The sequence below is a fragment of the Dasypus novemcinctus genome, chromosome 30 (genome assembly GCF_030445035.2).
Source record: "Dasypus novemcinctus isolate mDasNov1 chromosome 30, mDasNov1.1.hap2, whole genome shotgun sequence".
NCBI classification, from domain to species: domain Eukaryota; kingdom Metazoa; phylum Chordata; class Mammalia; order Cingulata; family Dasypodidae; genus Dasypus; species Dasypus novemcinctus.
This window is the reverse complement of record NC_080702.1, coordinates 3795208-3812789: the sequence shown is the minus strand read 5'-3', so window position 1 is coordinate 3812789 and position 17582 is coordinate 3795208.

Genomic DNA, 17582 nt, shown 5'->3' with positions numbered 1-17582 from the left:
CTTCCCCAAAACTGGTGTGGTACTTGTATATTCAGTACAATAAAACCCTCCTTCTTCCTCATTCCCTTAATGGAAGGGAAAGAGCTAAGCCAGCTAGTGTATCAAAATATAAGAAAGGGCTGTCGTTACCTGGAGAGGTGAAGAATGGCCCCATAAATGTGTAATCCGGTACTATGTGGGCCAGCATCTCAGGCAGAGGATGACATGTGAATTTATTGAACCCTTATCTATATACTAAACTGAAACATCCACTTGCAAGCCATGGTGGAAATAATAACTAATGAAACTGCCCATGCTCTAAACCTACTAGCCCAACAGCAAACTAAATTCAGAAATGCTATCTGTCAAAACCATCTCACCCTAGACTATCTCCTGGCAGCTAAAGGGGGAGTTTGTGGAAAATTCAATCTCTCTAACTGCTACATTGAACTAGACAGCACTGGAAAGGTTATTGATGAAATTACAAGCAAAATGGTAAAAACTGTTCATGTTCCAGTCCAGAGCTGGAATGGGTGGAATTTAAGTAATCCCATTGGAAGCTGGAAGCCAATAGTAAACAATTTCAAGTTTCTACTGGGAATAATTGCCTTCATCATAGGAGGATGCACCATACTTCCTTGCCTCCTCCCTTTCATCATAAACAGAATGTGCACCCTAATAAATGATATAGTAAACAGGCAGACAGCTGCCCATCTCATGGCAGTATATACATACCAGTCAGTCCAGAGAGACTCTGACAATAGTGATGCCAAAGCTTAATAACCTTAAGCAGGCATCAAAAGAGGGAAATAATATTGCCTGTGCATAGATTCAAACTTATTTCATATCCAAATATGTCTAGAAAACCAATTGAGAAGTATAAATTCTATAAGCTTTGGATATTCAGAAAGGATGCAAGCCAAATGTGGCAAGCCTACCTGAATGTGGGGGATATGTGTTAAATCAAGCTTACCTGGAAGAAATAACCTATCTAATACTCATGTAAAACACTTGAAGAAACTAACAAAAAGTCCTTTTGCATACAACCACCATTAGACCCCCACTCTTATTTCTTCTGTATAAAAGGAACCCAAAAATTCTACTAGGCATTCAGTTTTTATTAGCACAGGAGTCTGCCAAGTCCAGCTGGTTGAAATAAACCACCTTGCTTCCCAGAGTTCTCATGTCCTGGCCTTTGATACTGCATACACCTGACTTCTCTGCTACTACACCTTCTTGCCAAGGACCAGCTGAGTAGGTACAACCACAGGTACTGGTACTCCTGAGTGCTAAGGAGACAAACAGTCTACGTTCACATCTGATGACTCCAGATTTCAGTGCCCTGCCAGTGGGTCCTACTTTGGAATTTGTGCTCCTGTGATGGAGTTGGACTCAGATGTGACTTTCTACACATGCCTCTTCTGTCACTTTGACTGAAGCTGTGTTTGGCACTGGGGTTTGTGTATACTCAGGAGTCTTGAATCTCTGGACTGCCCATGTGCCAGCTGGGTCCTGAGCCTCAGCAGAGTTACAAAACCTACTCTCCAGTTCATTGGACTTACTCAGGTGAGCTAAGAGGAAGATGAAGATGGTCACCCACCACACCAAGGAAGTGAGAGTATCTATACCTGCAAGCAGGAGAATGACACCCCCCAACCATGTGGGGTCAAAGCCCCCTCTTCACTGAGAGTTGGAGTGGACATAAGTGCGGTCACCCCTCGGGCTGAAATGTGGTTTGCTGGCCTGGCAGGGGAGCGGCCGCGGTAGGCCTAATTCCACTGCCCCCATAATAGGGTGGCTGGTCGGACTCACCGCCACCCCTGAAGGAAGCTCGGCATGGGCGCAGAGTGCCCTTGGGTCTCCCCTTCTCGGCAGCCATGCTTCCGCGGCCGCCCCTCCTCCCGGATGGCGCCACCCGATGCCTGTGGGGCAGCACCCTTCTTCTTCTTTCTCCCTGCGCAGGCGCAGGGCGGAAAATTCCAGTCTGCCCTTTTCCCCTCCCCCGACAGCAGCAACAGCCAGGTGTGGGTGGAAAAATCCAGTCTGCCCTTTTCCCCTCCCCCGACAGCAGCAACAGCCAGGCGTGGGCGGAGAAATCCAGCCCGCCCTTTTCCCCTCCCCCGACAGCAGCAACAGCCAGGTGTGGGCGGAAAAATCCAGCCCGCCCTTTTCCCTTCCCCTGACAGCAGCAATAGCCAGGCGTGGGCGGAAAAATCCAGTCTGCCCTCCACCCCAGCAACAGCAGCCACCAATCCCTAAACCCTGCCCCTTCCCCCAGCAACAGCGACAGCCAATCCCTAACCACCACCCCTCCCCCGTCCAGTACCGCCCACTGACCTTTCACCGGCAACCAATCAGAACAGGGCGTGGCTTCGACCAATCAGCCTTCCCCAGCCCCTATAAAACTGTTGCCTCTCCCTCAGTAAAGTGGACTTGCGTGTTTACCTTGTCTCCGCGGTAGTTCTTCTGCCGTGCGCCCTCCAGTCCTGAGAGCCCCCGACAAGGGCCTGGCCTCCCTTGTCCCCAGTTCGTCGCCTGCTTCTCCGGGCGACCCCTTTGTCGCTGGCTTCGCCGGGCGACCCCGTCAGCTGAACCGCGCAACCCCTTGTGAGACCGATCCCTCGTCTGCTGCCGGACCGACCCCTCGTCCCAGGTGGGACCGACCCCTCGTCCCAAGCGTGACCGACCCCCTCGTCCAGAGCTGGACCCACCCCTCGTCCGCAGCCAGACCCCACCTCTACCGACCGAGCAAGCCGCCGCAGTTGGCGCCCAACGTGGGGCAAAGCAACCCCACCACAGCACAACGTGGGGCAAGGCAACTCCACCACAGCCTCACTCCATAACCTGGCGGCCCCCCCTCCTCTCTTCTCACCTTGAGACTTCTCTTGTGCAACATTGCTGCTACCTGAGCCTTGGCTACCTCATACGATCCATGGCGGTCTGGGAGAATCGCTGGATGGCTTTCTCCTTCCATGTCGGGGGCTTATACCGACCCGCTATGATTAAGAGGAGCCTTGGATTTCTCGGGAGCGTGCGCTTGCACGTCTGAAGTAATCCTACCACAGCCCTACCCCCTCCTCTCTTCTCACCTTGGGACTTCTCTCGTGCAACATTGCTGCTACCTGAGCCTTGGCTACCTCATATGATCCACGGCGGTCTGGGAGAATCGCTGGATGGCTTTCTCCTTCCATGTCGGGGGCTTATACCGACCCGCTATGATTAAGAGGAGCCTTGGATTTCTCGGGAGCATGCGCTTGCACGTCTGAAGTAATCCTACCATAGCCCTACGCTCTCCTCTCTTCTCACCCCTATCTTTTCGCTCTGCATTGCTGCTCCTGAACCTTGGCGACCTCATACGATCCACGGCGGTCTGGGAGAATCGCTGGATGGCTTTCTCCTTCCATGTCGGGGGCTTATACCGACCCGCTATGATTAAGAGGCGCCAATAAAACTCTCAGGAGCGCGTGCCTGAGCACCTCTACCCCTGCCTTCACCTCTGCCTCCTCCCCTCCACGCTTGCTCCCCTTTGACTTGCTCCACTGCTCGTCGTCCCACCCTCCCCTCGTCGGGGCCTTCTCTTGGCCCGCGACCACCGTCGGAGCCCCACCGGCTCCGACCCCTCGTCTCACCGCGCACCTCGGCTCCCATCGCCGCGCTCTCAAGGTAAGGGCCCCTTTTCTTATCGGCTCCAAAAGGCCATTAGCAATGGGTAACATCCTATCTGCTAAGCAAGCCCCACAAGTTCGGGCTCTTGCCGGTCTCCTAGACACTCACCGGTGTAAGATCTCTTTGAAACAGCTTCAAGTGTACTGGGACCTTCTTCTCTGCGGCGGCTTGCTCGGTCGGTAGAGGTGGGGTCTGGCTGCGGACGAGGGGTCGGTCCAGCTCTGGACGAGGGGTCGGTCCCGCTTGGGACGAGGGGTCGGTCCCACCTGGGACAAGGGGTCGGTCCAGCAGCAGACGAGGGATCGGTCTCACAAGGGGTTGCGCGGTTCGGCTGACGGGGTCGCCCGGCGAAGCCGGCGACGAAGGGGTCGCCCGGCGAAGCCGGCGATGAAGGGGTCGCCCGGAGAAGCAGGTGACGAACTGGGGACAAGGGAGGCCAGGCCCTTGTCGGGGGCTCTCAGGACTGGAGGGCGCACGGCAGAAGAACTACCGCGGAGACAAGGTAAACACGCAAGTCCACTTTACTGAGGGAGAGGCAACAGTTTTATAGGGGCTGGGGAAGGCTGATTGGTCGAAGCCACGCCCTGTTCTGATTGGTTGCCGGCGAAAGGTCAGTGGGCGGTACTGGACGGGGGAGGGGTGGTGGTTAGGGATTGGCTGTCGCTGTTGCTGGGGGAAGGGGCAGGGTCTAGGGATTGGTGGCTGCTGTTGCTGGGGTGGAGGGCAGGCTTGAGTTTCCCGCCCACGCCTGGCTGTTGCTGCTGTCGGGGGAGGGGAAAAGGGCGGGCTGGACTTTTCCGCCCACACCTGGCTGTTGCTGCTGTCGGGGGAGGGGAAAAGGGCAGACTGGAATTTTCTGCCCTGCGCCTGCGCAGGGAGAAGGAAGAAGAAGGGTGCCGCCCCACAAGGCATCGGATGGCGCCATCTGGGAGGAGGGGCGGCCGTGGAAGCATGGCTGCCGAGAAGGGGAGACCCGAGGGCACTCTGCGCCCATGCCGAGCTTCCTTCAGGGGTGGCGGTGAGTCCGACCAGCCACCCTATTATGGGGGGCAGCGGAATTAGGCCTACCGCGGCCGCTCCCCTGCCAGGCCAGCAAACCACACTTCAGCCGGAGGGGTGACCGCATTTCCCCCTTCTTTTCAAATAAGGGCCAGGTGGCAGCAGCAACAAGTAGCCGAGGCCCAAGAGGCAGTAAGCAATGAGGGAAGCGGGGCTGAAGAGGGAGGTGAGTATGACGGGGATACAAATGTACAATTTGGGGGGCAGTATCTTGCCCTTGCAAGCAAGGGTGGCCAATGTCCAATTCTTGTTGATCTCGGTGGCTATAAGGTCCATCTGCTTGTTAAAAGTCCAGGATGACAGCGCGTTACAGGTAGTTGATCTCTTCTTGGCGGCGAAGAGCGGTAGAGGCAGACTGTGTGATGGTCTGGAGGATCGCAGCGGTGAGGACAAGTCGCGTCAGGGCACCAGCGATGGTGGTGGCGGCAGCGTCGGGAGTGGTGGAGACGTAGGCGAGGACAATAAGAAGGCCAAAGTCTTCACGGGCGCGAGAGAGGCCGATGTTAATGGGGCAGGCCGACATGGGGCGGCCCAATCTGCAACGCAGTAGGGGTTCAAGCGAAAAAGGAGGGGGGCGGGGAATGAGAAGGGATGCTTTGGATGGCTGAGAAGAGGAGTGAGGTCGAGACAGGAGGAAGCTCCGCAGAAGTATGGGGAGCTGTTAAAAGCAGAAACGTTATTAGATGCTAGAAAGCAGGCCGCAGGCCGGGGAAAGCAGGTTGCAGGCCGTTTCACGGGGCTGGAGCTGCTTGAGAGTGATGGCGGCATGGGGGGCCGTGGTTACAATCTTCTGGGGTGGTAGCGGCTAGACAGATGGCGGAAAATATTATCAAGAAAGCAAAGGTTATGAGGAAGAAATAGAGTATTAAAGGCTGTGGGGGAAGTGAGAAGATCATTTAGAGGATAGGGTTGAGAATGGTATGTTTAAGACAGAAGCTTTGTGGTTTGTAGGAGACTGCTTTATAAACGAAGGAGAATGAGGGCAGTAAGTATAGTAACGATAGATAGGAAGATGACAGTGAGGAGGAGTCTTTGTTTAAGGTTTCAATCGTCCGGCGCAACAGTGGCTAGGCCGATAGCGAGGGGTGTTGCTAAATAGACAATGGCTGCAAAGACAAAATCATCCTCTGTTTCCTTAAGAATAACTTTTCTTTAAATACTTAGTAGCATGCAATATTAGAAACTGTTTCCTAAAAGCAAGTTGGCAGGGGAGCTTGGTTGCTGTTAATCTTTCCTGTTATAAAATTACCTTTTATTATTATTATCATCAATTTAGTTTTATATATATATATTTAAGAATGACCTTTTGGAATTAGCCATTTAATACCTTAATGTAAACTATTGAAGATAAATTTTATCTTTACAGAACACATTCCCTTACGTAAAGTTATCACAATACCTTTTACACTTGCCGCATGCAAATTAAATTTCAAGAGTTTATGAAAAATTAGCCATCTTACTTTAGGACAAAATACGTCTTTTTGCAAAACTTATTACATTTCCGTTAGCATTTTTACAAACTTTTAACCTTTTTAATATTCATATAAGTTTTACATTCTTTATATTATCCTGTGAAGAAAAATAAGTTATTCATTTTAATCTAGGCAAGAACAACTTTTTATGAAGACGTACAGTTAATTTTGTTAATTAAGACTTACAATTTTTTTTAATTGTAGCTATCTTATTAACATTTAAACTTATGTATTAATATAATAAACTTAAGTATTAATATAAGCGCTTATTTAATTTTTGGCCATTTGAATAGAGCTCTTTTAAAGATTTCTAGTAATTTATATTTACCATCCGGAGGTATCACAATATACGTTGACATTGAACGAACAGACAGACAAACACAGAACAATTACAACACATTAACAGAAATATATAATTTATTTACAGTTGACTCATAATTCTTACTTTCTTGGTATAGCTGCTTTTAAATCCTTTTTTATATAGCATATCATAGATTATACCCTTCAAGATTTCTTCTGGACTTCATGTTGCCTATAATATGCCAGGAGGGAATCTTTTACCTTCCTGCTCCACAGCAAAAGTGACCCTATCTATAAGGCAAGTATAGGTGTCCGGGTCCCAAAGCTGACACGTGGTAAGCCACGGATTAAAGGGGAGAAGAAGGTCCAGATATACTTGAAGCTGTTTGAAAGAGATCTTACACCGGTGAGTGTCTAGGAGACCGGCGAGGGCCCGAACTTGTGGGGCTTGCTTAGCAGATAGGATGTTACCCATTGCTAATGGCCTTTTGGAGCCGATAAGAAAAGGGGCCCTTACCTTGAGAGCGCGGCGATGGGAGCCAAGGTGTGCTGTGAGACGAGGGGTCGGAGCCGGTGGGGCTCCGACGGTGGTCGCGGGCCAAGAGAAGGCCCCGACGAGGGGAGGGCGGGACGACGAGCAGTGGAGCAAGGCAAAGGGGAGCAAGCGCGGAGGGGAGAAGGCAGAGGTGAAGGCAGGAGAGGAGGTGCTCAGGCACGCGCTCCTGAGAGTTTTATTGGTGCCTCTTAATCATAGCGGGTCGGTATAAGCCCCCGACATGGAAGGAGAAAGCCATCCAGCGATTCTCCCAGACTGCCGTGGATCATATGAGGTCACCAAGGTTCAGGAGCAGCAATGCAGAGTGAAAAGATAGGGGTGAGAAGAGAGGAGGGCGTAGGGCTGTGGTAGGGTTACTTCAGACGTGCAAGCGCGTGCTCCCGAGAAATCCAAGGCTCCTCTTAATCATAGCGGGTCGGTATAAGCCCCCGACATGGAAGGAGAAAGCCATCCAGCGATTCTCCCAGACCGCCGTGGATCATATGAGGTAGCCAAGGCTCAGGTAGCAGCAATGTTGCACGAGAGAAGTCCCAAGGTGAGAAGAGAGGAGGGGGTAGGGTTGTGGTAGGATTACTTCAGACGTGCAAGCGCGCGCTCCCGAGAAATCCAAGGCTCCTCTTAATCATAGCGGGTCGGTAGAAGCCCCCGACATGGAAGGAGAAAGCCATCCAGCGATTCTCCCAGACCGCCGTGGATCGTATGAGGTAGCCAAGGCTCAGGTAGCAGCAATGTTGCACGAGAGAAGTCCCACGGTGAGAAGAGAGGAGGGGGGGGCCGCCAGGTTATGGAGTGAGGCTGTGGTGGGGTTGCCTTGCCCCACGTTGGGCGCCAGCTGCGGCGGCTTGCTCGGTCGGTAGAGGTGGGGTCTGGCTGCGGACGAGGGGTCGGTCCAGCTCTGGACGAGGGGTCGGTCCCGCTTGGGACGAGGGGTCGGTCCCACCTGGGACAAGGGGTCGGTCCAGCAGCAGACGAGGGATCGGTCTCACAAGGGGTTGCGCGGTTCGGCTGACGGGGTCGCCCGGCGAAGCCGGCGACGAAGGGGTCGCCCGGCGAAGCCGGCGACGAAGGGGTCGCCCGGAGAAGCAGGCGACGAACTGGGGACAAGGGAGGCCAGGCCCTTGTCGGGGGCTCTCAGGACTGGAGGGCGCACGGCAGAAGAACTACCGCGGAGACAAGGTAAACACGCAAGTCCACTTTACTGAGGGAGAGGCAACAGTTTTATAGGGGCTGGGGAAGGCTGATTGGTCGAAGCCACGCCCTGTTCTGATTGGTTGCCGGCGAAAGGTCAGTGGGCGGTACTGGACGGGGGAGGGGTGGTGGTTAGGGATTGGCTGTCGCTGTTGCTGGGGGAAGGGGCAGGGTCTAGGGATTGGTGGCTGCTGTTGCTGGGGTGGAGGGCAGGCTTGAGTTTCCCGCCCACGCCTGGCTGTTGCTGCTGTCGGGGGAGGGGAAAAGGGCGGGCTGGACTTTTCCGCCCACACCTGGCTGTTGCTGCTGTCGGGGGAGGGGAAAAGGGCAGACTGGAATTTTCTGCCCTGCGCCTGCGCAGGGAGAAGGAAGAAGAAGGGTGCCGCCCCACAAGGCATCGGATGGCGCCATCTGGGAGGAGGGGCGGCCGTGGAAGCATGGCTGCCGAGAAGGGGAGACCCGAGGGCACTCTGCGCCCATGCCGAGCTTCCTTCAGGGGTGGCGGTGAGTCCGACCAGCCACCCTATTATGGGGGCAGCGGAATTAGGCCTACCGCGGCCGCTCCCCTGCCAGGCCAGCAAACCACACTTCAGCCGGAGGGGTGACCGCACTTCTCCCCTTTAATCCATGGCTTACCACGTGTCAGCTTTGGGACCCGGACACCTATACTCGCCTTATAGATAGGGTCACTTTTGCTGTGGAGCAGGAAGGTAAAAGATTCCCTCCTGGCTTATTACAGGCAACATGAAGTCCACAAGAAATCTTGAAGGGTATAATCTATGATATGCTATATAAAAAAAGATTTAAAAGCAGCTATACCAAGAAAGTAAGAATTATGAGTCAACTGTAAATAAATTATATATTTCTGTTAATGTGTTGTAATTGTTCTGTGTTTGTCTGTCTGTTCGTTCAATGTCAACGTATATTGTGATACCTCCGGATGGTAAATATAAATTACTAGAAATCTTTAAAAGAGCTCTATTCAAATGGCCAAAAATTAAATAAGCGCTTATATTAATACTTAAGTTTATTATATTAATACATAAGTTTAAATGTTAATAAGATATCTACAATTAAAAAAAAATTGTAAGTCTTAATTAACAAAATTAACTGTACGTCTTCATAAAAAGTTGTTCTTGCCTAGATTAAAATGAATAACTTATTTTTCTTCACAGGATGATATAAAGAATGTAAAACTTATATGAATATTAAAAAAGGGTAAAAGTTTGTAAAAATGCTAATGGAAATGTAATAAGTTTTGCAAAAAGACGTATTTTGTCCTAAAGTAGGATGGCTAATTTTTCATAAACTCTTGAAACTTAATTTGCATGCGGCAAGTGTAAAAGGTATTGTGATAACTTTACGTAAGGGAATGTGTTCTGTAAAGATAAAATTTATCTTCAATAGTTTACATTAAGGTATTAAATGGCTAATTCCAAAAGGTCATTCTTAAATATATATATATAAAACTAAATTGATGATAATAATAATAAAAGGTAATTTTATAACAGGAAAGATTAACAGCAACCAAGCTCCCCTGCCAACTTGCTTTTAGGAAACGGTTTCTAATATTGCATGCTACTAAGTATTTAAAGAAAAGTTATTCTTAAGGAAACAGAGGATGATTTTGTCTTTGCAGCCATTGTCTACTTAGCAACACCCCTCGCTATCGGCCTAGCCACTGTTGCGCCGGACGATTGAAACCTTAAACAAAGACTCCTCCTCACTGTCATCTTCCTATCTATCGTTACTATATTTACTGCCCTCATTCTCCTTCGTTTATAAAGCAGTCTCCTACAAACCACAAAGCTTCTGTCTTAAACATACCATTCTCAACCCTATCCTCTAAATGATCTTCTCACTTCCCCCACAGCCTTTAATACTCTATTTCTTTCTCATAACCTTTGCTTTCTTGATAATATTTTCCGCCATCTGTCTAGCCACTACCACCCCAGAAGATTGTAACCACGGCCCCCCATGCCGCCATCGCTCTCAAGCAGCTCCAGCCCCGTGAAACGGCCTGCAACCTGCTTTCCCCGGCCTGCGGCCTGCTTTCTAGCATCTAATAACGTTTCTGCTTTTAACAGCTCCCCATACTTCTGCGGAGCTTCCTCCTGTCTCGACCTCACTCCTCTTCTCAGCCATCCAAAGCGTCCTTTCTCATCCCCCGCCCCCCTCCTTTTTTCGCTTGAACCCCTACTGCGTTGCAGATTGGGCCGCCCCATGTCGGCCCGCCCCATTAACATCGGCCTCTCTCGCACCCGTGAAGACCTTGGCCTTCTTGTCCTTGCCTACGTCTCCACCACTCCCGACGCTGCCGACACCACCGTCGCTGGTGCCCTGACGCAACTTGTCCTCACCACTGCGATCCTCCAGACCATCACATAGTCTACCTCTGCTGCTCTTCGCCACCAAGAAGAGATCAACCACCTGTAACGCGCTATCATCCTGGACTTTTAACAGCACATGGACCTTATAGCCACCGAGATAAATGAGAATTGGACATTGGCCACCCTTGCTTGCAACGGCAAGATACTGCCCCCCAAATTGTACATTTGTATCCCCGTCATACTCACCTCCCTCTTCAGCCCCGCTTCCCTCATTGCTTACTGCCTCTTGGGCCTCAGCTACTTGTTGCTGCTGCCATCCTGGCCCTTATTTGAAAAGAAGGGGGAAATGCGGTCACCCCTCGGGCTGAAATGTGGTTTGCTGGCCTGGCAGGGGAGCGGCCGCGGTAGGCCTAATTCCGCTGCCCCCATAATAGGGTGGCTGGTCGGACTCACCGCCACCCCTGAAGGAAGCTCGGCATGGGCGCAGAGTGCCCTTGGGTCTCCCCTTCTCGGCAGCCATGCTTCCGCGGCCGCCCCTCCTCCCGGATGGCGCCACCCGATGCCTGTGGGGCAGCACCCTTCTTCTTCTTTCTCCCTGCGCAGGCGCAGGGCGGAAAATTCCAGTCTGCCCTTTTCCCCTCCCCCGACAGCAGCAACAGCCAGGTGTGGGTGGAAAAATCCAGTCTGCCCTTTTCCCCTCCCCCGACAGCAGCAACAGCCAGGCGTGGGCGGAGAAATCCAGCCCGCCCTTTTCCCCTCCCTGACAGCAGCAACAGCCAGGTGTGGGCGGAAAAATCCAGCCCGCCCTTTTCCCTTCCCCTGACAGCAACAATAGCCAGGCGTGGGCGGAAAAATCCAGTCTGCCCTCCACCCCAGCAACAGCAGCCACCAATCCCTAAACCCTGCCCCTTCCCCCAGCAACAGCGACAGCCAATCCCTAACCACCACCCCTCCCCCGTCCAGTACCGCCCACTGACCTTTCACCGGCAACCAATCAGAACAGGGCGTGGCTTCGACCAATCAGCCTTCCCCAGCCCCTATAAAACTGTTGCCTCTCCCTCAGTAAAGTGGACTTGCGTGTTTACCTTGTCTCCGCGGTAGTTCTTCTGCCGTGCGCCCTCCAGTCCTGAGAGCCCCCGACAAGGGCCTGGCCTCCCTTGTCCCCAGTTCGTCGCCTGCTTCTCCGGGCGACCCCTTCGTCGCCGGCTTCGCCGGGCGACCCCGTCAGCTGAACCGCGCAACCCCTTGTGAGACCGATCCCTCGTCTGCTGCCGGACCGACCCCTCGTCCCAGGTGGGACCGACCCCTCGTCCCAAGCGGGACCGACCCCTCGTCCAGAGCTGGACCGACCCCTCGTCCGCAGCCAGACCCCACCTCTACCGACCGAGCAAGCCGCCGCAATAAGCAACACAGGGTCCACAGGATGGAGGAATAAATTATACGTTAGAGTGGACTTACTGGTATTCTACTGTAGAACTACTGTGACTCTAGCGATGGAAGTTTCTGGTTTTCAGTTTTTGGTGTTTTAAAGGATGTTTACTGCTTTGTGCTTTTCATTGCTTTCCTTTTTTTGTTTTTCATAAAGACATAGTTTATTTCCCCTTGAAATTCCAGATAAATGTTACTAAATTGACCCATGATATATTAAAGGAACGATTCAGAATAGACTAAAGAAGAATTTTACAAGCTGGAGTGTCTAGAGCTTGCAACAGCCTTCAGGATCAAATGACCATGACCTCCTCCCATCCAGGGAGATAACAGTTTCCTCTAAAGCATTTAGTCAAGGGTTGATTAAGTGTGCAGGAGGCATAACAAAAGTAGGCTGATGAGCTATCAAAAGATCATCATTCTTATTACCAGTAATAACACATTAGTTAAATTACAATGCAAACAGTATACATAAAAATACCCTTCTACTTTTGTAATTTTCAGGCCTCCCCTGCCCCAATACCAAACAGATAACAGATGACAACAAACACCGACCCTGCCCTTGATTCAACAGGATATACTAGTACCTGTGCAATCATAAATGAAACTTGTTGTTTTTACATTAACAGAACTGGTCAGGTAAAAGAAAATCTTAAAATCCTAAGAAAAATATAGAAATCATTCAGAAAACCCAAAATAATAACTATGAAAATCAATCACGCCTATCCTCATTCCTTTTTTATTTTTCTTTACCCATAAAATCAACCCTTTTACCCTTATAACATCATTATTAACAGTATTGCTGCTGCTTTTTAAAAAAAATTTATTTATTTTCTTTATTTAATTCCACCCCCATCCCCTGGTTGTCTGTTCTCTGTGTCTATTTGCTGCGTCTTGTTTCTTTGTCCACTTCTGTTGTTGTGTGTGGCACAGGAAGTGTGGGCGGTGCCACTCCTGGACAGGCTGCACTTTCTTTCACGCTGGGTGGCTCTCCTTACCGGTGCACTCCTTGCGCGTGGGGCTCCCCTATGCGGGGTACACCCCTGCGTGGTGCGGCAATTCTTGCGTGCATCAGCACTGCACATGGGCAAGCTCCACATGAGTCAAGGAGGCCTGGGGTTTGAACCGCGGACCTCCCATGTGGTAGACAGATGCCCTAACCACTGGGCCAAGTCTGTTTCCCTGCTGCTTCTTTTTGATCCTTGTCTCTTACAGCTTCTTGTCCAATTCATACACCAAATCATACAGTCAATAACCCAGGAATATGTAAATGGTGTCTCTCTGCTACATGAACAACAATATCAATGCCTATGGGACCTAAAACCACAGCCTACTATACAGGATGGATGAGAACTTCTTTTCTCTGCCCCTTGACAGCAGGAAGTAGCCAGACAGAACCAACACCCCAAATCCCCTCACCCTCTGATCCTTCCCATATATATATATATATATATATAAACAACATATATATATATAAACAAAGAATTAGGAATGTTAGAGATTTGCAATAATTAACAAGCTGTAGCTCAATTTCCCCTGATATGCATTGGGAAAAGGCAAACCCCCTCCCCTGGGTCTGAGGGCATAGCATGGCACTTTCCCATAGGTTAAAGAAATCTCATAGAGACAGGAATAAAGGGAGATAGAGATCTTCACCATCTGCAAATCAGAGGTAGATGGAGATCTTTACTATCTCTACCTGCATATCAGAGGGAGAGGGAGATGGAAGTCTTCAATATTTACATATCTTTTAATCCCTACAGATGAAAAAAAAAATCTGCTCCTGCAGCATTCCAAAAAGCCGTAAACTCCCTCAACCCTTTCCCACTACCGCACTTAGACCCTCAATCCCCTTCCCATGAACTATCAATTCCCCTCCTAGGAAAGTTCTGTATAAATTCAAGTCCTCCCCCCCTTCCAGAATTGCACTGAAGCCTCTCTTCAGACCCCCACCATATTGGTCGGGGGGGGGGCTGAAGTCTGTTTTTCAGACCCCCTCCATTGGGAGAGCTTCTCAATAAATTATTTTTCTGCCTGTGGTCAATCAGTCTCCATGTCCCAGTGAATGCCATTTTTCTCCAACAGTAATATTAACAGTTCCTTCTATAATAACATAAGGAGGCACACAGGCCTGAAGTCTGTAAGTAGGCTCAAACTGCTAGTTTGCAGTTCCAGGATCTGTAATGAGAATAATATGATGTGTGGCAGCTACCAATTGCCACAGTTCTCAATGAAGTATTTTAACCTCCAACCATAACTACATATTTCCCCCTCTTTGGTTTTGCAAAGTACTGAATATAGCTTGGGTGGTTTCTTGTTGTATTATTCCCCAGAGGGTTTGTAGCATGCTGCTGAAGGCTCATCCCTTTCAAGACCAGGAGGGAACTAATGTCATAGTCACTGAAGTGAGCATGAAGAACAGTCATGGATTATGTTTATGAGTTGTTGGTAGGAAACAGGCAACAGGAACTGCTGGGCTAGGCACCATAAGGTTTGGTACTCATGATGTTCACTTTTTTGGTGGAACCACTTTGCCTCTTCTCAGGTTTTTTTGCTACCAGGTCAGGACAGATGGTTGAGCTATGCACACAGCCTTGGGGAGGCACTGCAAAAGACCATTGTTGACTTTTCTGCAGATAGGAGAATGTGGGCTGACTTGATTTCCCTAAGAAGATATTAGTAAGTTTTTTAAAAAAGTAATAATAATATAAGTGAATATTAATTTCTTCAAACAAACTAACAATATTTGGGGCTGTGGCATACAGCAGTGGTATTATTTAATTTATGATAAGAGGTTGTTTGGTGACACATACTATTTTTAATAATAATTAAAATGATGACTAACCACATTATAATTTTATCTAATATGGTAAAACACTATTAAATTTGCAGGAATTCTATACACTCTTTAAGTATTTACATGAACTTTTTACTCATACTGATGTAGGCTATGGATGGGGGGGTCTATTCATGTCTTCACATATAATCTCTGTTGTATGTGTCTTGAGCTATGGATTTGGGACAATGAAAACTGCAGCCCTACCCTTGGAAACACTGACAACTGTAGTCCAAAAAACATTTTAGCAATGCAACCTCTACAAACTTTAAATATACAGGGAAAATGAAAACATTATGTGCTAAAAGCTTACCAGGAAAGTTTGAAGTCCATGCTAAAAGCTTATCTAAGATGTGGAAGATATATATTAATACAAACTTATTGAGCACTAAAACAAAGGACCATTTGGCCCTCTGAGGCAACAAACCAGCATTAGGTGATTCATATTTGCAAGCAATTTGCAGATAAAGAACACTGACTCAGAAGCTTGCTCAGGCGCAATGGGGGGTATCCACTCCTGCCATTATAAGCCCAGTTATACAAAGGATTATACTCAGCTCTCATGATTAGATCTGAGTTTTTGTCAATAAAAATGTTGTGGTTCATGTTTTAATTTCACGTAGTACCTGCTGGCAAAATCATATTTTTTGAAAATGCTGACATTTGAATACTCGGCACCATGTGCCATCTACTCAAAGGATGGTATAACCTAAAAAGAGCTGAGGCTTGGACCCAGGTGGATGCGGCAGGATCCTGAGTATATTCAAAGGTAGGAAAGCAGCCAGAGAAAAAGCACAGAGATGCTGAATGTGAGGTGTCAGGGATGGAGATCTGACTGATAAAGCAGGGAGGCTGGAGGGCCCCGCCTTGCATTAAGTTATGCATGCTCAGGTGGCCATGGCCAGGGAAAGCAGGGGAGCTCTGTCTCTCCCCATCAGCCGAGTCCCTCAGCCTCGGTGGGTGAGCCACACGGTGGTGACTGCCAGGGCGGTGCTGCAGCCCCACCTTCCCAACTGTTCACTTGGCACCACTGCTGCCCACCTGCCTCCATGTCCCAGTGTTCCTGGAACCTGCCTCCTCAGCGCACCAAACCTCCAACCCTCTCCCTCAGACAGGCTGGAGCAGCCTGGGACTAAGGAGAACAATGAGGATGAGGAGAGGTGTGGAGGCTCCACCTTGTGAGGTGGGAGGCCTCGGGGCACACCTTGGGCTGACCTGGGCCTCAGGGCAGATACTGCCAGAGAAATGGGGGCAGCTCTGTCCCAGTCAGCCCTTCAGCACTCAGGGCAGCAGGGCAGCATGACAGTGGCTTCCCATAATTCCCCGAGGCTGCAAGCACCACCAGCACCTGCAGCCACTGGGCACTAAACCTCTCTCTCCCTTTGGCACAGCAGTCACCCCCATCCCTCAGCCCACCAACAGACTCCGTGGTTACCAACTCCCAGCAGGTCAGCGGCTGGATGACCTGTGCTCCTCACTGCTCAGCCCTTTGGCCCCAAGTGCCAGGCCTTCCGATGGGCTCCAACCAAGCCCATACATGCTGTGACCGCTTCAGGCAGGCTGTCCTTGCCAACAGCCCTTAGAACAAGGGAGGCCTGTGCAGATGGAGGGGAAGTAGTGAGAAGAGGCTGAAGAAGAGTTGCTGCCTGCAAAGAGGTGGGAGCAGCCCAGGAGGGCCTCGCCAACATGGTGCAGGACCACCTGCCCTAGACTGACCCAGCCAGGGGTGTGCTGCTGAGGAGGAATCTCCTCCAAGCCTGGACAGCCAAGGGGGCAAGGCCTCCTCACCAGCTTCTGCAGGGTCTGCTGCAGCCCAGAGGCCTGGGAAAGGTCCACTGAGCACTGTCACTCTGCCGACAACCTCCTACGTGCAGAGTCTACATGCCCCCCGGCCCATTCCCCTCTCACGGCAGCTTCACCGAGATGCTGGGCACTGAAGTGAGCCATTTCATCTACCTGCAGGAGGGAAACTGTGAGGACACCGTTTTCTGGGTCAGGAGCAGCTGGCGACCAGAAGACCCTCCTAGCTACACCTCCCTGCCTGCCGAGGGCTGCTGCCATTTCCCAAGGGCACACTGAAAAGGGAGCATAGGCCCGTGCCTGGAAAGGCCTCCACCTGCCCCTTCTGTTCCCTGGGCCTGGTCCAGGGGACTGGATCAGGACTTTAACAACTTGCAAAAGGCAATCTACCCAGCAACCCCAGGAATTCCCCATAAGCAAACCTGGATGTCTTGCCCCAGGCTCTGGGCGTGTTGCTAAGAGCCTGAGGCACTGAGAAAATTTGACCTTGTTCTGAGGTGTTCATAAAACCAAGGAGCAGCAACCGGAATCCCTACAAGGCCTGCCGCCCAGCTCGGGGAAGAACAGACCAGACTGGAGCATTTTCCATCAGTCAACGTGAACATTAGAAAATGTCAGGCAGTATCATATGCCCTCAGCTGAGGGCCACAGAAAAGGGGACTGGGCTACATCGCATGGGAAAGTCCACCTGGTTGGAAGGTCATGGCTTTTGAAGTGTGACAGAAGTTTCCCGGGGCCTCATCAGCAGATTGCCAGCTGAAGCCATGCAAAGGCCTAGAGCACTTCCCAAAAGGCCACGCCTTCCGCCAGGAGGGGAAGAGCTCTCTGATGAAAAGCACTGTGTGGGAGCACTCCATCCTGAGCACGGCATCCATGCTCTGCCCAGCAAGAGGACATGGAGAAGTCTGCAAGCCCGCTCTTCCCCAACACCCCACCACCCCTTCACTGTCAGCTCCTCCCACAACCTG